The sequence below is a fragment of the Mesoplodon bidens genome, assembly GCF_964165515.1.
Source record: "Mesoplodon bidens genome assembly, chromosome: 14".
NCBI classification, from domain to species: Eukaryota; Metazoa; Chordata; class Mammalia; order Artiodactyla; family Ziphiidae; genus Mesoplodon; species Mesoplodon bidens.
The window spans coordinates 62,362,192-62,375,653 of NC_138170.1; the positions used below are offsets into that span (position 1 = coordinate 62,362,192).

At 38.7% G+C, this 13,462-nt stretch overlaps 1 protein-coding gene across 1 annotated transcript in view; it reads right to left on the minus strand.

Moving 5' to 3' along the window:
- Window positions 1-12,640, minus strand: part of RASGRP3 (RAS guanyl releasing protein 3) — a 75,849-nt gene extending 63,209 nt beyond the window's left edge. Inside the window, exon 1 of the mRNA XM_081254162.1 lies at window positions 12,230-12,640. The gene's annotated coding sequence lies outside the window, so the exon portion shown is untranslated. The remainder of the gene's footprint in view (window positions 1-12,229) is intronic.
- Between the last annotated feature and the right edge of the window lie 822 nt (window positions 12,641-13,462).

Genomic DNA, 13,462 nt, shown 5'->3' on the forward strand with positions numbered 1-13,462 from the left:
CATTGTAGGATGTTTAGCAGCATCTTTGGCCTCTACCCACGAGGTGCTAGGAGCATTCCACTCCCACCCCCAATAGGGACAGCCCCAAACCGGCAGACATCGCCCAATGTCCTGTGGAGGGTAAAACTGCTCCTAGTTAAGAACCATTGATATAGACAGATGTCATAACATCAAAATGGAAACTGAAAAAGTCAATCAATACTTAAAATTTTTTTCTAGTATCAGAATGTCTGTTTTTTGTGTAGACAAATGCCTGACTATTTGACTGAATTTTTCAGTTTTCAAATGAATCTTAAATATCTTCAGCAACAACAAACATTTGAACGAACACATCTTCTAGACATCATCTCAGCTTGAGTTTCAATTCTTGAACCAACTGGCAAGATTTAACATGTCAGAATTTGATTCAATTTACAACATTTCAAAGCTTTCTAAGTCTAAACTTCTTCCTCACTCTACTAACTGTCATATTTTGATGCTTGTTTCATTTTATTTTATTTTTGCTGTTTATCATAAGCTGTTTTAATTCCTTTTGGAGGATATCAGAGGATAAATATTTATGAACAGAGGCATTTTTTTCAATATGTGAATAAAGAATCCTATTTTGCGAGAACAGTTCACTTCCTTTCCCATTGTCCAAATACTGGCTCCCCTTGAATAATCTCAGGATGATTCTATGTAGAATGCATTGCCTGTATTACAGTTTTTACTTATAAATCATCCACTCTGTTCCCTTGTTACTCTGCAGAGTTGTTCCAGGCAGGGAGTGATGCTCAATGTGAAACTATTAGAGGTGATTTATTCTCCTACCAGCTCTATCACTTACTGGCAAATAGCTTATGCTTCTGGGTCTCATTTTTTTCACATTCAAATCCAATTAACATTTACTGAGAGGCAGGTGGTTTGGCCAAGTCAATACTTGACAGTGCCTCAAAGGCTGTTTTGTGGGAGGGTGTGTCTGCTCCATATGGCAACTTTTGGGGATCAAGAGGTTCTCAAACAGCTTTTCATTTTCATTAATGACCCAGTAACAATCAGCCATGAATTTTGTTAATCTTTCTTGAATCACAGCCTTTCCTTTTGGCAAAACAAATGTATAAATTTAATCTCTCTTGTGTAAAATATAAATTCTGCATAAACAAATATTGAACTCCAGTAATGATATGTATGATGAAATGTTGAGGAATGGAGTGTACTGCTGTCTACAACTAATACTGAAAAAAAATATGGACCAATGGATGGATAGAGGAATGAATAAATGGATAGATATGTGAAAAAGCAAACAGTAAATTATTAATGGTAAAATTGAATTGGCAGTAGATGGATATTCACTATACAATTCTTTCAACTTCTTGTTTGAACATTTTCATCATAAAGTGTGAAAAGTTCCTTCCATTATTTTATATCTTATTTTTATGTTTTTTACAGTCAACTAATCTTTTTTAAATTGAAGTATAGTTGGTGTATAATATTAATGTTAACAGGTGTACAATATAGTGATTCACAATTTTTTAAAGGTTATACTCTATTTATAGTTATTAAAAATATTGGCTTTATTCCCCATGTTGTACAATATATCCTTGTAGCTTATTTTATACATAATAGTTTATACCTGTTAATCCTCTACCCTTATATTGCCCCTCCCCGCTTCTCTCTCCCCATTGGTAACCACTAGTTTGTTCTCTATATCTGAGTCTTCTCCTTTTTTGTTATATTCACTAGTTTGTTGTATTTTTTAGATTCCACATATAAGTGATATCATATCTTTATCTGTCTGACTTATTTCACTTAGCATAATGCCCTCCAAGTCCATCTGTGTTGTTGCAAAATGGCAAAATTTCATTCCTCTTTATGGCTGAGTAATATTCCACTATATATATGCATATACATACACACATACACATATACCACATCTTCTCTATCCATTCATCTGTTGATGGATACTTAGGTTGCTTCCATATCTTGACAATTGTAAATAATGCTGCTATGCACGTTGGGGTGCATGTATCTTTTCTAATTAGTGTTTTTGGGGTGTTTTTTTGGATATATACCCGGGAGTAGAATTGCTGGGTCATACGGTAGTTCTATTTTTAATTTTTTGAGAAACCTCCTTACTGTTTTCCACAGTGGCTGTACCAGTTTACATTCCCACCAATAGTCTTTTGTGTTTCCATACAAATTTTTAAATTATTTGTTTTAGTTCTGTAAAAAAATGCCATTGGTATTTTGATAGGGATTGAACTGAATCTGTATATTGCCTTGGATAATAAGGTCATTTTAACAATATTAATTCTTCCAATCCAAGAACACCATATATCTTTCCATCTGTTTGTGTCATCTTTGATTTCCTTCAGCCAGAGGTCTTTTACCTCCTTAGGTAGGTTTATTCCTAGGTATTTTATTCTTTTTGGTGTGATGCTAAATGGAATTGTTTCCTTAATTTTTCTTTCTGATAGCTTGTTGTTATTGTATAGAAATGCAACAGATTTCTCTATATTAATTTTGTATCCTGCAACTTTACCGAATTCATTGATGAGCTCTCGTAGCTTTCTGGTGGCATCATTAGATTTTCTGTGTATGGTATCATGTCATCTGCAAACAGTGACAGTTTTACTTTTTCCTTTCCAATTTGGATTCCTTTTATTTCTTTTTCTTGACTGAATGCTATGGCTAGGATTTCCAATACTATGTTGAATAAAATTGGCTGGAGTGGGCATCCTTGTCTTGCTCCTGATCTTAGAGGAAATGCTTTCAGCTTTTCACTGTGGAATATGTTAGCTGAGGTGTGTTATATATGGGTGTTTAGATGACCTTTATTGAGGTATGTTCCTTCTATGCCCAATTTCAGGAGAGTTTTTTTTTTATCATAAATGAATGTTGAAATTTGTCAAAAGCTTTTTCTTCATCTATAGAGATGATCATATGGTTTTCATTCTTCAATTTGTTAATGTGGTATATCACATTGATTGATTTGTAGATATTGAAAAACACTTGCATCCCTAGGATAAATCCCACTTGATTGTGGTGTATGATCCTTTTAATGTGTTGTTGGATTCTGTTTGCTAATATTTTGTTGAGGATTTTTGCATCTGTGTTCATCAGTGATATTGGCCTGTAATTTTGTATGTGTGTGTGTGTGGTATCTTTGTCTGGTTTTGGTATCACGATGATGCTGGCCTCATAGAATGAGTCTGAAGTATTCCTTCCTCCGAAATTTTTTAGAATAGTTTGAGAGGGATAGGTGTTAACTCCTCTTAAAATGTTTGGTAGAATTCACCTGTGAAACCATCTGGTCCTGGACTTTTATTTGTTGGGTCCTTCCATTTTTTTAAATTCACATCTTTCAAACTTTTAGTGTTTGGGGATTTGGTGAATAAGTCATGTTCATTAGCCTTTATGATTTTATAACTATCAGTCATATGTAAACCAAAGAGGTGTCAGTTATCAGGCTGTCCAAGTGGTTCCTTTCTCCCCTGGAGAATTTTAGATGCTATTCTCTAGATGTTTTCCAATTTTTGCTAATGACTTTCTTAAGGTAGAGCAATCAAACTTACTCCAAATAGTCCAAGTCTCAAAGTTTTGTTTGAGGGTAATAAGAAAATATTTTTGGATTTGTTTCCAGTAGTCTCTGGCTAATGAAGAATCAGGCTAAATTTCTTTTCATGGAATCCCCACACTACATCAGTTATTGGCATATTCATATGCTGACCACACAAGTTTAAAATCTCCAAGTTAACACAAGTTTAACACAAGTTAAATTTTTCTCAACTCCCTCCTCTCCTTCATCCGCATATCCAATTGCTCTCAAGAACTATCAACTTTACTTTTTAAACATTCTGAAAATTCTTCCATCCTCACCACTGGCTTGATTCATATTCATCTCTGTAGTCCTCTATTGGCCTTTGGCATTTTTTCTCTCCAACCTGTCTTCCTCATTGCTTCCAGAGTTTTCTTTCCAAAATGCAAATATATTCATATCACTCCTTTACTTGACAATCTTCAATAATCATTAAGAACTATTGCTAATTATTTTACATTTATTAATGGTACTATGGATTTTTCAAAAGAGCACTTATCTTTTAGAAATGTATACTAAAATATTTACAGGTAGAATGATGAAATGTCTGGTATTTGTTTCAAAACTAATATGGGAAGGAGAGAACATGGGTGGGGATATAAATGAAACAAGATTGGCTATTGAAAATTGTTAAGGTCAGGTAATGAACACATGGGGTCTCATAATTTTGCCTACTTTTGTGTATGTTGGAAATTTTCTATAATAAAAATATTTTTTAACTTTAAATTGTTCTCAAAAATATCTAAATGCTTCAGAAGGGCAAAGAATACCCTTAACCTGGGAACTACCTTATCTTTGAGCCTTTTATCCAGTTCCTCCTCCAACATGTACCCTATGATTCAGCTCTACCAAGTTACATGTTACTCCTGGAAAGGAATCTTTCAAAATATAGTTTTTTATTCTTGAACAATGACTACTTATCCTTTTATACCCAGTTCAAATGTCACCAACCCTAAGGAACCTTCCCTGACTCACCCTGATATAGTCATCTCCTTTCTCCAGACGTCTATAGAACACTGTACAAACCTCTTTTATAGAAAAATATTTGTAAGATGTTTGATATAATAATTTTTTAAAATATCAATGTGCTTAACTAAGTGATAATGTCCTGTAAAGTCTGTGCCATTATTTATGTTTGTGCAATATGCAGTGCAAAGCATATGTTTAAAAATACTTGCCAAATGAATCATAGGAAAATAGAGTTTGGATTTTTCTTTACTTTTGTCACCCAAATGTGAATTCTGACTTCCATGTAAGAGGTCCCATAAACTAGAATGTACTTAGTGAGGTTTTGATAACTTCTGGTTGAGTGAAGTTTCCAAATATGAGGATTACAACCCTAAACCATTTTTCAAATATCTTAGCCTCTTCCACAAACTTGATGTGAGACAGTATTCCAAATAGTTGCAGAATTTTATGCATGACACATTTCTCAGTCATCCTTGTAGCTAAAAAGATAAAGCCTTAATTCTTACACAATAACACCATCAGTGGCTTAAGTCAATCAAAGTTCTTGCATCTTCCAAAGAGAGTGTGAAGGTATTTCTTCTAAAACATGGAGAATTAAAATAAGGTGAAATATGTTCCACTGTTCCTGCTTCAAGTTCTGCTTGGCCCTTCTATCTATTTGTAACTATGGCCCCAAGAAACAATTCATGGAGTGAATGTAATTGCCATCTTGGTGCCAATATCGTGTCATTTCTTGTAAAAACCAAACATAATGTAAAGCAAACTGTCACTGCTGGTTAATCAGCCAGGTCCTAGAGTTATGATCTTTTTTATACCTGTCATTGTCTGAGACAGTATAATATTTTTTGAGTGTTGCCAGAGGCTTAGCTCTGCAGGGGTAACCTGGCCAGTGTACAGAGCACCACAGCTGAGGGAACACCTCAACAATGGAAACAGGATGAGACTGCAGAATCCAATCTTGAATCCAGATTCCTAGGATGTTTCTTTGTCTTGCAGCATGCTTCTAATGGAAATCGCTACGCATTGGGCATGACGAGAAAAGCAGAATCCAGACTCCATAGAATGGCTTTTCCATAGTGAGCATCAGTTTTTAACATAAACATAATGATATAGACAGTGTGATAGAATAGAAAAGGCATGCACTTTGCTTCTAGGAAGACCAGGGCCAGAATTCTGGCTTTACCACTTACTGCCTTGTGACCTTGAGCAAGGCCCTCATTCTCCCTGAAATTTAGTTTTTCTTCTGTAAGGGTCAGCAGTAGTGTCTGCCTCTGGGTGTTGTAAAAATAAACACCAGTTTCTTTCCTCTCCCAGCAGCAGATTCAGTTTAAATGCCTACTACAGAAGGAAAATAGAAAGAGACAGATTCATCTTAGAATCAGAGTGACGTGACCGGGGACAGAAAGAGACCACAGAGAAATCTCGAGCACCACCATTAAGATTGAGCCCTGTCCTAGCCATAAAAAAATAGTGATCTCTAAAATATTCTGTCAACTTATAGGATTTTGAATGGCAGTCATTCCATGCATAAATGAAATTCTATCTACTTCTAAAAAGCAGAACTGTTAAGTGGAGCAGAATCCGAAGTTTAGTCAAATTGAACTCATGGTATTAGTTTTCCAGAATCAAATATGGAAATTATACTCAGTTCTTCTATTTTAAGACTGTTTTAAATTCTTGCATAGTTTATGAGCTCCAGAAATCTATATTAACTGGAGATTTGGGAACGTTCATTCTTCATAGTTACAGGGCAGGTTGTTAGTGTGGCTGGAAAACAACATTAGTCCTTCCTAGCTCCTTGATCCTAGGTCTAAAGAGTTCTGCAAAACCAGGGTGGTTTTACAGTGTGTCAATTCCTAAAAAGGAATACCTAGGTGGAACATTCCCAAAGTGAACTTAAGTAAAAGACTCCAAGGAAACTTGGTTCAGCCCATTTTGAGTTGTTGGATGAAAGGAAAAATATTACTTTCTCAAAACAAATCAGAGGAGTGACTAAATAGTCCCTTTTTCTTTTCTGTTTTTAAAAACTATGGAGTCTGATTCCATGGCTGATTGATGGACCCTTTGCCTGAGTTCTTCTCCTTTCATTTAGCCAGCTCATCAGTTGCTAAAATCTCTACCACAAATACCTCAGAGGGGGAAAAGAGAAGCAATTAAAATCACTTAGACACATTCCAATGTAGTTACTTGTCTGTGACTTTTGCAACAATTAAACATCAGCAAAGTGGTGACTAAAATGAAGTTCTGTAATTAACTATGAACTTAATTTTTCCATGTTATTGATATTTTCCCTCCTTACTAGTTCTCGATCAAACATTGTACCTGGAACACATTCAAAGACGAAACTCTGAGTATGCTTATAATACTAAAGTAAGCCAATGGCATAATGATCTATGCAAGGGTCTTGGAACATTTTGTGAGATAGGGATAGGTTCACCTAAACCAACACTAAGTGAAGGGCAAAGATAAGGCAGCAACTGGCAAATAGAGAAGCCTTCAGAAAACAAAATTACCAGTTTGATCACAGAGAAACCTAAAAGATGATGGGATATTTGCAGCTACGTAAATCATTCATATATTGAGTTGAATTTTCCACTTACAATAGGGGCATTAAGTTTATATTACTTCAGGTTCCACAGACTATAACACAGGAAGGTAAGCCTTTAACCCACTATTTCATCTTTTTCTTTTCTTTTAAAAACATTTCCCCTTTTTTCTTCTTGACAGGTGCAGAAAGTTCTGATTATTACACTGTAATCACTAAGGAAAAATGCTCTTCAAGTCATTTTATGAATTAAACATTATTCAGGAGTTTTTAAATTTGAAGAAGGATATTTTTCACACCCATATTTTTAAAAAGCTACTTTAGAAAGAAAAAGCATAATAGCTGTTATTGTCATAAAGCTGTTCACTTGTTTCCCCCATCCTCTGCCTCTAAGCCCTAGCCATCATAACGTGCAGCTGCACTGTAAAATCATCAGGCAACACACCCTGTCATTTTTAGGGCCTTGCCAATGTACTGATTATGCTGTTATACAATGGACTGGATTGCTGTAACAGAAAATTGACTAGTAGTGAAGATTCTCAATTAGTCTAGCAAGCTAAGAGTCTCTCAGTTGTGGGCAGATAACTTTGCAGAGGGAAATGGTGGCAGGGACTCTCTTCCTGGTGGTCAGAGTACACTATTTTCCCATGGGAATAAGGGTACTATAACCAGGCAGAACTTCCAAGAATGCTGATGGTTTTGTTGGGTAAGGGGAGTGCACAGTGGACGTCAGACTATACTTTTTAATCTCAAAAAACAACAAGATCCCTTCTAAAAGCTGAATATTACATCATGCCAAGGTCGATATGACTCCAACTTAACCACATTGGGTCTGCAGGGTAGGAAAATGACCACTAAGTTCCTTTACAAATATTACCAAAGCAAATATTATTGTGTCTGTAACCAAGCTGACCCTGTTTCTGAAGCCAAATATCCAAAGGCTTTGGAAACATCATCATTGACATGTGTGAGATGGCACATCATGAATCAGTCATCCATTTACCTTTCACCCGTGAGAAGATAACACAGATCATAGCTCTATGATCACAAAGAACAATTCCATTGATATTATTCAGAGTCTGAAGACAGGGGATTTAGTCGGGCTTTGTCCCATGACCATGGATCAGTCACTCACTTTCTCTCATTCTCAGTTTCCTCACTGTAAACAATGGTAACAGTGTCTCTCCTCTTTCTTAGGATTGTGGCAACGTGCAAAAAAGTGTCTAATACTGGAAGAGTTCCATAAAAATGCAGGAGTTTGTCTTCTCAATAGAGTTGATGGGCTCAAAAAAGATGAAAGCACAGCGAACTCAGATACACACCACAGACTCCAGAGATACCCTACTGTGATCATTTGAAAGCAAGAAACCCAGACTTTCAAATCCATAAAACAATGGGAATGTGACACACAAACAGCTAAACAACTCTGGGGTGGGGGGTGGGGGCGGCGGGGGCGCATGAGCAACCAATACAAAGAGAAAGTGGGACCCAAGGGAGTTAACTCTTTGGGAACAGGTTCTTTGGAACACAAGCTGGCAAAAAAATAAATAAATAAGACAAGCACTGCATCGCAAAATTTGTTCCCTTATAAAAGATCCCACAAAAATAATCATTTTATTTTGCTTCAAACCAGGTCTGGAGTATGACTTGTGGATTCTGCTGCGATTCTAAATCCATCTCACGAGTGCCCATATAACACCCACTGCACCACAACAATTGCTAAGAATTGGAGGTAATTTCCAGTGGCTCTGGGTTAGCAGACTGTATTGTTGGCTGCTCTTGAGTTGGGCTTAGGTTTAGAAGCATCAGGCAGGTGAGAAGTAGATGAAAAATTCCCTCTTCTTGTTACAAATAGCTTGGTCTTCAAAATGTGTAATCTTGTTATAACAGCCTTGAAAAAACATTGAAGACTTTCTCAAAGACATGCCTGAATGCTCTGCTTACTAAACTTTCCTCCTGATTAACCAAAAGACCCTTCTGCTACTTACTCAGTGCTCTTTCTCATCGCCAGCCCTCATTTTGACATTTAACCACATGGAGGAATACAGAGAGTTAAATTCAATTTTTAGAAGAGTTTGAGAAGTAGGTTTTTCTCAGGGCTCTGTCTCTGGTTGATGACCCAGGCAAGCCCCAGGTTCATGGCCCACAAGTGAGAAGGTCAGTCTTCAGCTATGGGGCAGGTGTGGGGAGGAGTGTGCACCCAGACAAATGCAGGTGCAGGTAGCCTCCCAGTCAGCAGAGAAAAGCACATCTCTCCTCTCCCCCGCCCGTCACCCCCAGTCCCCTGGCCAGCAACCCTCTCTCACAGCCGGGAACAAACAGAGCAAAGAGAGGGAAGGACTGCGTTGCTTCTAAGTCCTAAACAACAACAGCCTCTTTGGACAACCAACCTTCCAGGTTGAGTCACACAATGAACAGGACTGACACTAGTGTTATCACCACTAAGCTGGCTGTTTGGGGTGGGGCATGGGTGGAGTAGCTGTCCTCCAAAGGAAAGGAGTGACAGGAAAAACCGAGGCAAAGGCCAGCAGGGGCAGCGAGAGCAGTGCATTCTTGGGAAATAAAAAAGCTCTCAATTGCTGTTCTGACCAATGTGAGGGCCATCAGTGAACTACTCTCACGGAGAAAAACACGCTGCCAGTCAGTGTTGCTACATAGCCTGGGCTTGGACTGTCCCAAGGGGAAACCTCACCCTTCCTGCCATGGAGAGTTCGAAAGGGCCGTAACACACGTTGCGTGTCTAATTGTATTGTGCTGAAATAGTCTCATTTGCATTTCATGAGCTTTTAAGCTTCAATGTGTGAGATTAGCATAGGAGCTCCACTTTTATTTGTTTAATGTGTGCAGATTCTGGAGTCTGATCTCGGTGTCACTTCTGCCTGTGTCACGTATAGCTGAGTGGCTACAGTCTCTGAACTTCGGTTTCTCTAGCTATAAGACTGGAATAATTATATAAAGCACATAGACTTGTTGTGAGGATTATATGAACATAAATACACTTGTACAGCACATCATTTGGCAAAGTGCACAATAAGTGTAAGTTATAACTATTAGTGTTAATATTATGATGGTAGTAGTAGCAGAAGCCTTGAGCTCTTTTCAAGCTCTACCACTCACTAGCACTGGGACCCAGAAAAATGTTCTACAACTTCCTCATCTTTGAAATGAAGGCATTAAGTTGTGCATTCTATAATTCCTATCCTCGAATTAAAAGCTTTGGTTCTATGGACATACTATCTGCATGTAAAATAATTATCTCTGTTATTCTGATATTAATATTTTGAAGGTCAAGATATTTTATAATTCAAAGGATACTCAGATTGCCATTAAGACCCTCTCAGTTTTATGGTGTGTGACTCTATGATTCTGGAGACAAAATTTCACCTGAGAGTTCTTTTCCACTATCAGCCTTCAGAAAAAAGGAAACTATACCAGAAGCAAACTCCCTAAAGAATGGCCCCTTGGGCAGCCGGTGCCCTGCAGTCAGACAGGGAACTCACGGGGCCACGTGGCCACATGCTGACCCAAGGACCTCGCCCAACTGGTATAAAGAGGAACAAAAGAGTTGGAAATATTATTTTCTCACTGGACATTCTAGGTTTTGTGAATCCTGCATTTTAAGGGAAAGAAGGAGAAAAACCTCCCAATGCCAGACTAGCCAGGCATCTGAATCTGCTTCCATTCCAGATCTTTGGCTGATGTGGCAACTCAAGACCAACCATGCTGAGGGAAACTTGGATAGAACCAGCGTGTCATTTTCAATTCATACTCCATATATGAGGAGATGTGGCAGGGGTGCAGGGAGAGCAGTGCTCCCTCCATGTAGCAGGCAGAAATTGCAAGCAAACTGTACAGCCTGAGCCTATGTGACAATCTGTCAGTAACTTGGGGAAACAAGCACACTTCAGGGTGCCCTGGGTTTCTCACAAGCAAAATAACTGTTTGGTCAGAATTCAAACCAAAACACCACTCTCTGCCCCCCTCTTTAATGTCCAGGCAATCCAGAAAAGTGAACTTGTTTGGTTACCTGCCCCCATGGGTCTGATTCAGAGGCCTGTCACTTTCAGAGGTTCACATCACTGATGCAGGGTTCTGCCCTCTCCCTTTCCCCTTTTCCTTTCTTCTTAAACATTCTGTCTGGTGAAAACCATGAAAGGACAAAAGCCTGTGAACAACAGCTTTGTTCCAGGGTTGTGCCTGCTTCGCTGCTTTCCCAAGAGAAAGCTCCATTACTGCCGAATGAACCAAAGAAAGAACAAGTCCTCTCAGTTTTGGATGCCAGGACAACCCCCCCCCGCCACCCTAGGGTTGATAATTGGCTTCAGACAACACCTTTATAATCCAGGTCATAAACAAGGAAGAAAGACTCTGCCCATCATAAAAACATGAACTTCCCCGTATCTAAAAGCAGGAAGACCAGGGACAACTAAAAATTTTAGCTGTAAAGTGATGAAAGTGACCTAGAAAAGCTGTAAAGTAATGAAGATGAGAAGAAAAGAATTATAAAGTATATCTTTCAATGAATTAGAAAACATGCCTAAAATCTAAATATAATTGCTAATCTAAATATTATTTTGTTAGCTTTCTGTATTGCAGATTTTTACACATAGTTAAATGAGACAATCTTCAAAATTGACTAGGAATGGTCCAGTCAGACATACAATTGATTCACAAGCTATTTCTCAAACAACATTTTCAATGGTTAAAAAAAAAAAAGTTTCAATGATAAAACTGACTAAAATCAAATCTAGTTATCAACTCACTTCAATAGTCTCTACTTTGTAACCTGAATCTTGGCTTTGAACCTAAAACACCGTGGACCATAAAAATTCCGAATACCAGGAAATAAACTCGCTGTTTCCTAGATAGGAATCAAGCAATATGCCTCACTAATCCTTAAAGTTAGAAAACAATGTTGCTGAAAAGAACAGTTTCTTAAAAAAAAAAAAAATCAGTAAAAAGACGAATGGTTATTAGGAACAGGAACAAATAAAATACCTCCTTTAGTGCCAGAAGGAAATCAAAATCAAAATTAAAAATTGTCAGTAGCTTGCAAAACACGTGTGCACATGCACACACACACACGCACACACACACACACTGACACACACACAGAAGAAAGTTCTCCAGTTACTTACTGGGGCGGTTGGGCGCGGTATTCCTCACATCAGCACCCTGCCTGTTCAGCTGCCAAGTGCCAGAGCACTCTGCGAGCAGCTGTTTCCTTCATGCTGGGGCTCTGTGTCTTAACCAGTCACATGCACCTCCTGATAAATGCCGCTGCATGCCAGGAGGTCAGAAACTGAAGATCATTATTCTCCTAATTCACAAACCTTCTCGTAACCCCTGTGCTGGCTCAGCCATTTCATTAGCATGTAGAGCAGTACATTCCATAATTTGTTTTCTTTTAGTGACAAAATCCAAACAGCTGTTGGGTCACCCTGGAGAGCAGGTCACTGCAAGTGGAAAGTTGACGTGTTTGTATTGGGGAGGGCGTTGGGAGGGATGGGCTGGCAGTCCATCTGCTCTCTTATCTCCCTCAGGTTTTCATTGGGACACGTGAACAGCAGGAAGAAGGAACCCCAGGCAGTACAGCAGGTGGCAGCAGCTCTTCTTTCCAGGTGCCCCTAGACTACATCAATCTGCCACTTACTTTGCTGCATCTTGGTTTCGTTTTCTCAGCATCCCAGCCTCCAGTTTGTTGCAAGAGCCACAGACTAAGTGGACTCTTCTGAGGAGGGCAGACTAGCAGCCTAAGGATGCTTAGGTTTAGTTTCAAAGGACAGGGCTGCTGTGCCCAGTGATGCTGAAGGCCAGATGTGTGTGGGGTTAATGAGGAATAGCAAAAACGCAGCTTAATCTAAAGAGCTAATGGAAATGATTTCAGGCAGCTGAAGACCAAACTTCCGCATAGTTATCTGTTGGATTGTGTCAACATTTGGGGGCGCTGTTGAGATTACCAGCCCGGGAATGAGAGTGGAAACAGAAATTATAGAAATTTACGAAGCACTTTACAGATGTGCTGCTGCCCCCTTTGGTATGCTAGGAAATGGGACCAGCCTGCTGTTTCCTGTGTTGCTCACAAAAGTGGCAAACCATCCTGAATGCTTTGTTGGATTCATGCTTCTCACCTGAGCTGCTTTTCCCACCCCCCCCACCCCCACCCCCACTTCCTATTCGTCCCTCTCTCCCAAGAAAGCCCTTAAACTATCTGACTTTGGGTAGTATCTAACCTTGGGTATCTGACCTCTTGGTGTAGTAAGAGTGACACTTCCCCAAATCAGTGCCCAAGCAGGGTAGAGTGGAGATACGACAGAGAGAGTAAGCCCTTTTGGCAAACTGAACATCCAAAAAAGATTTTAAAAGGTTAA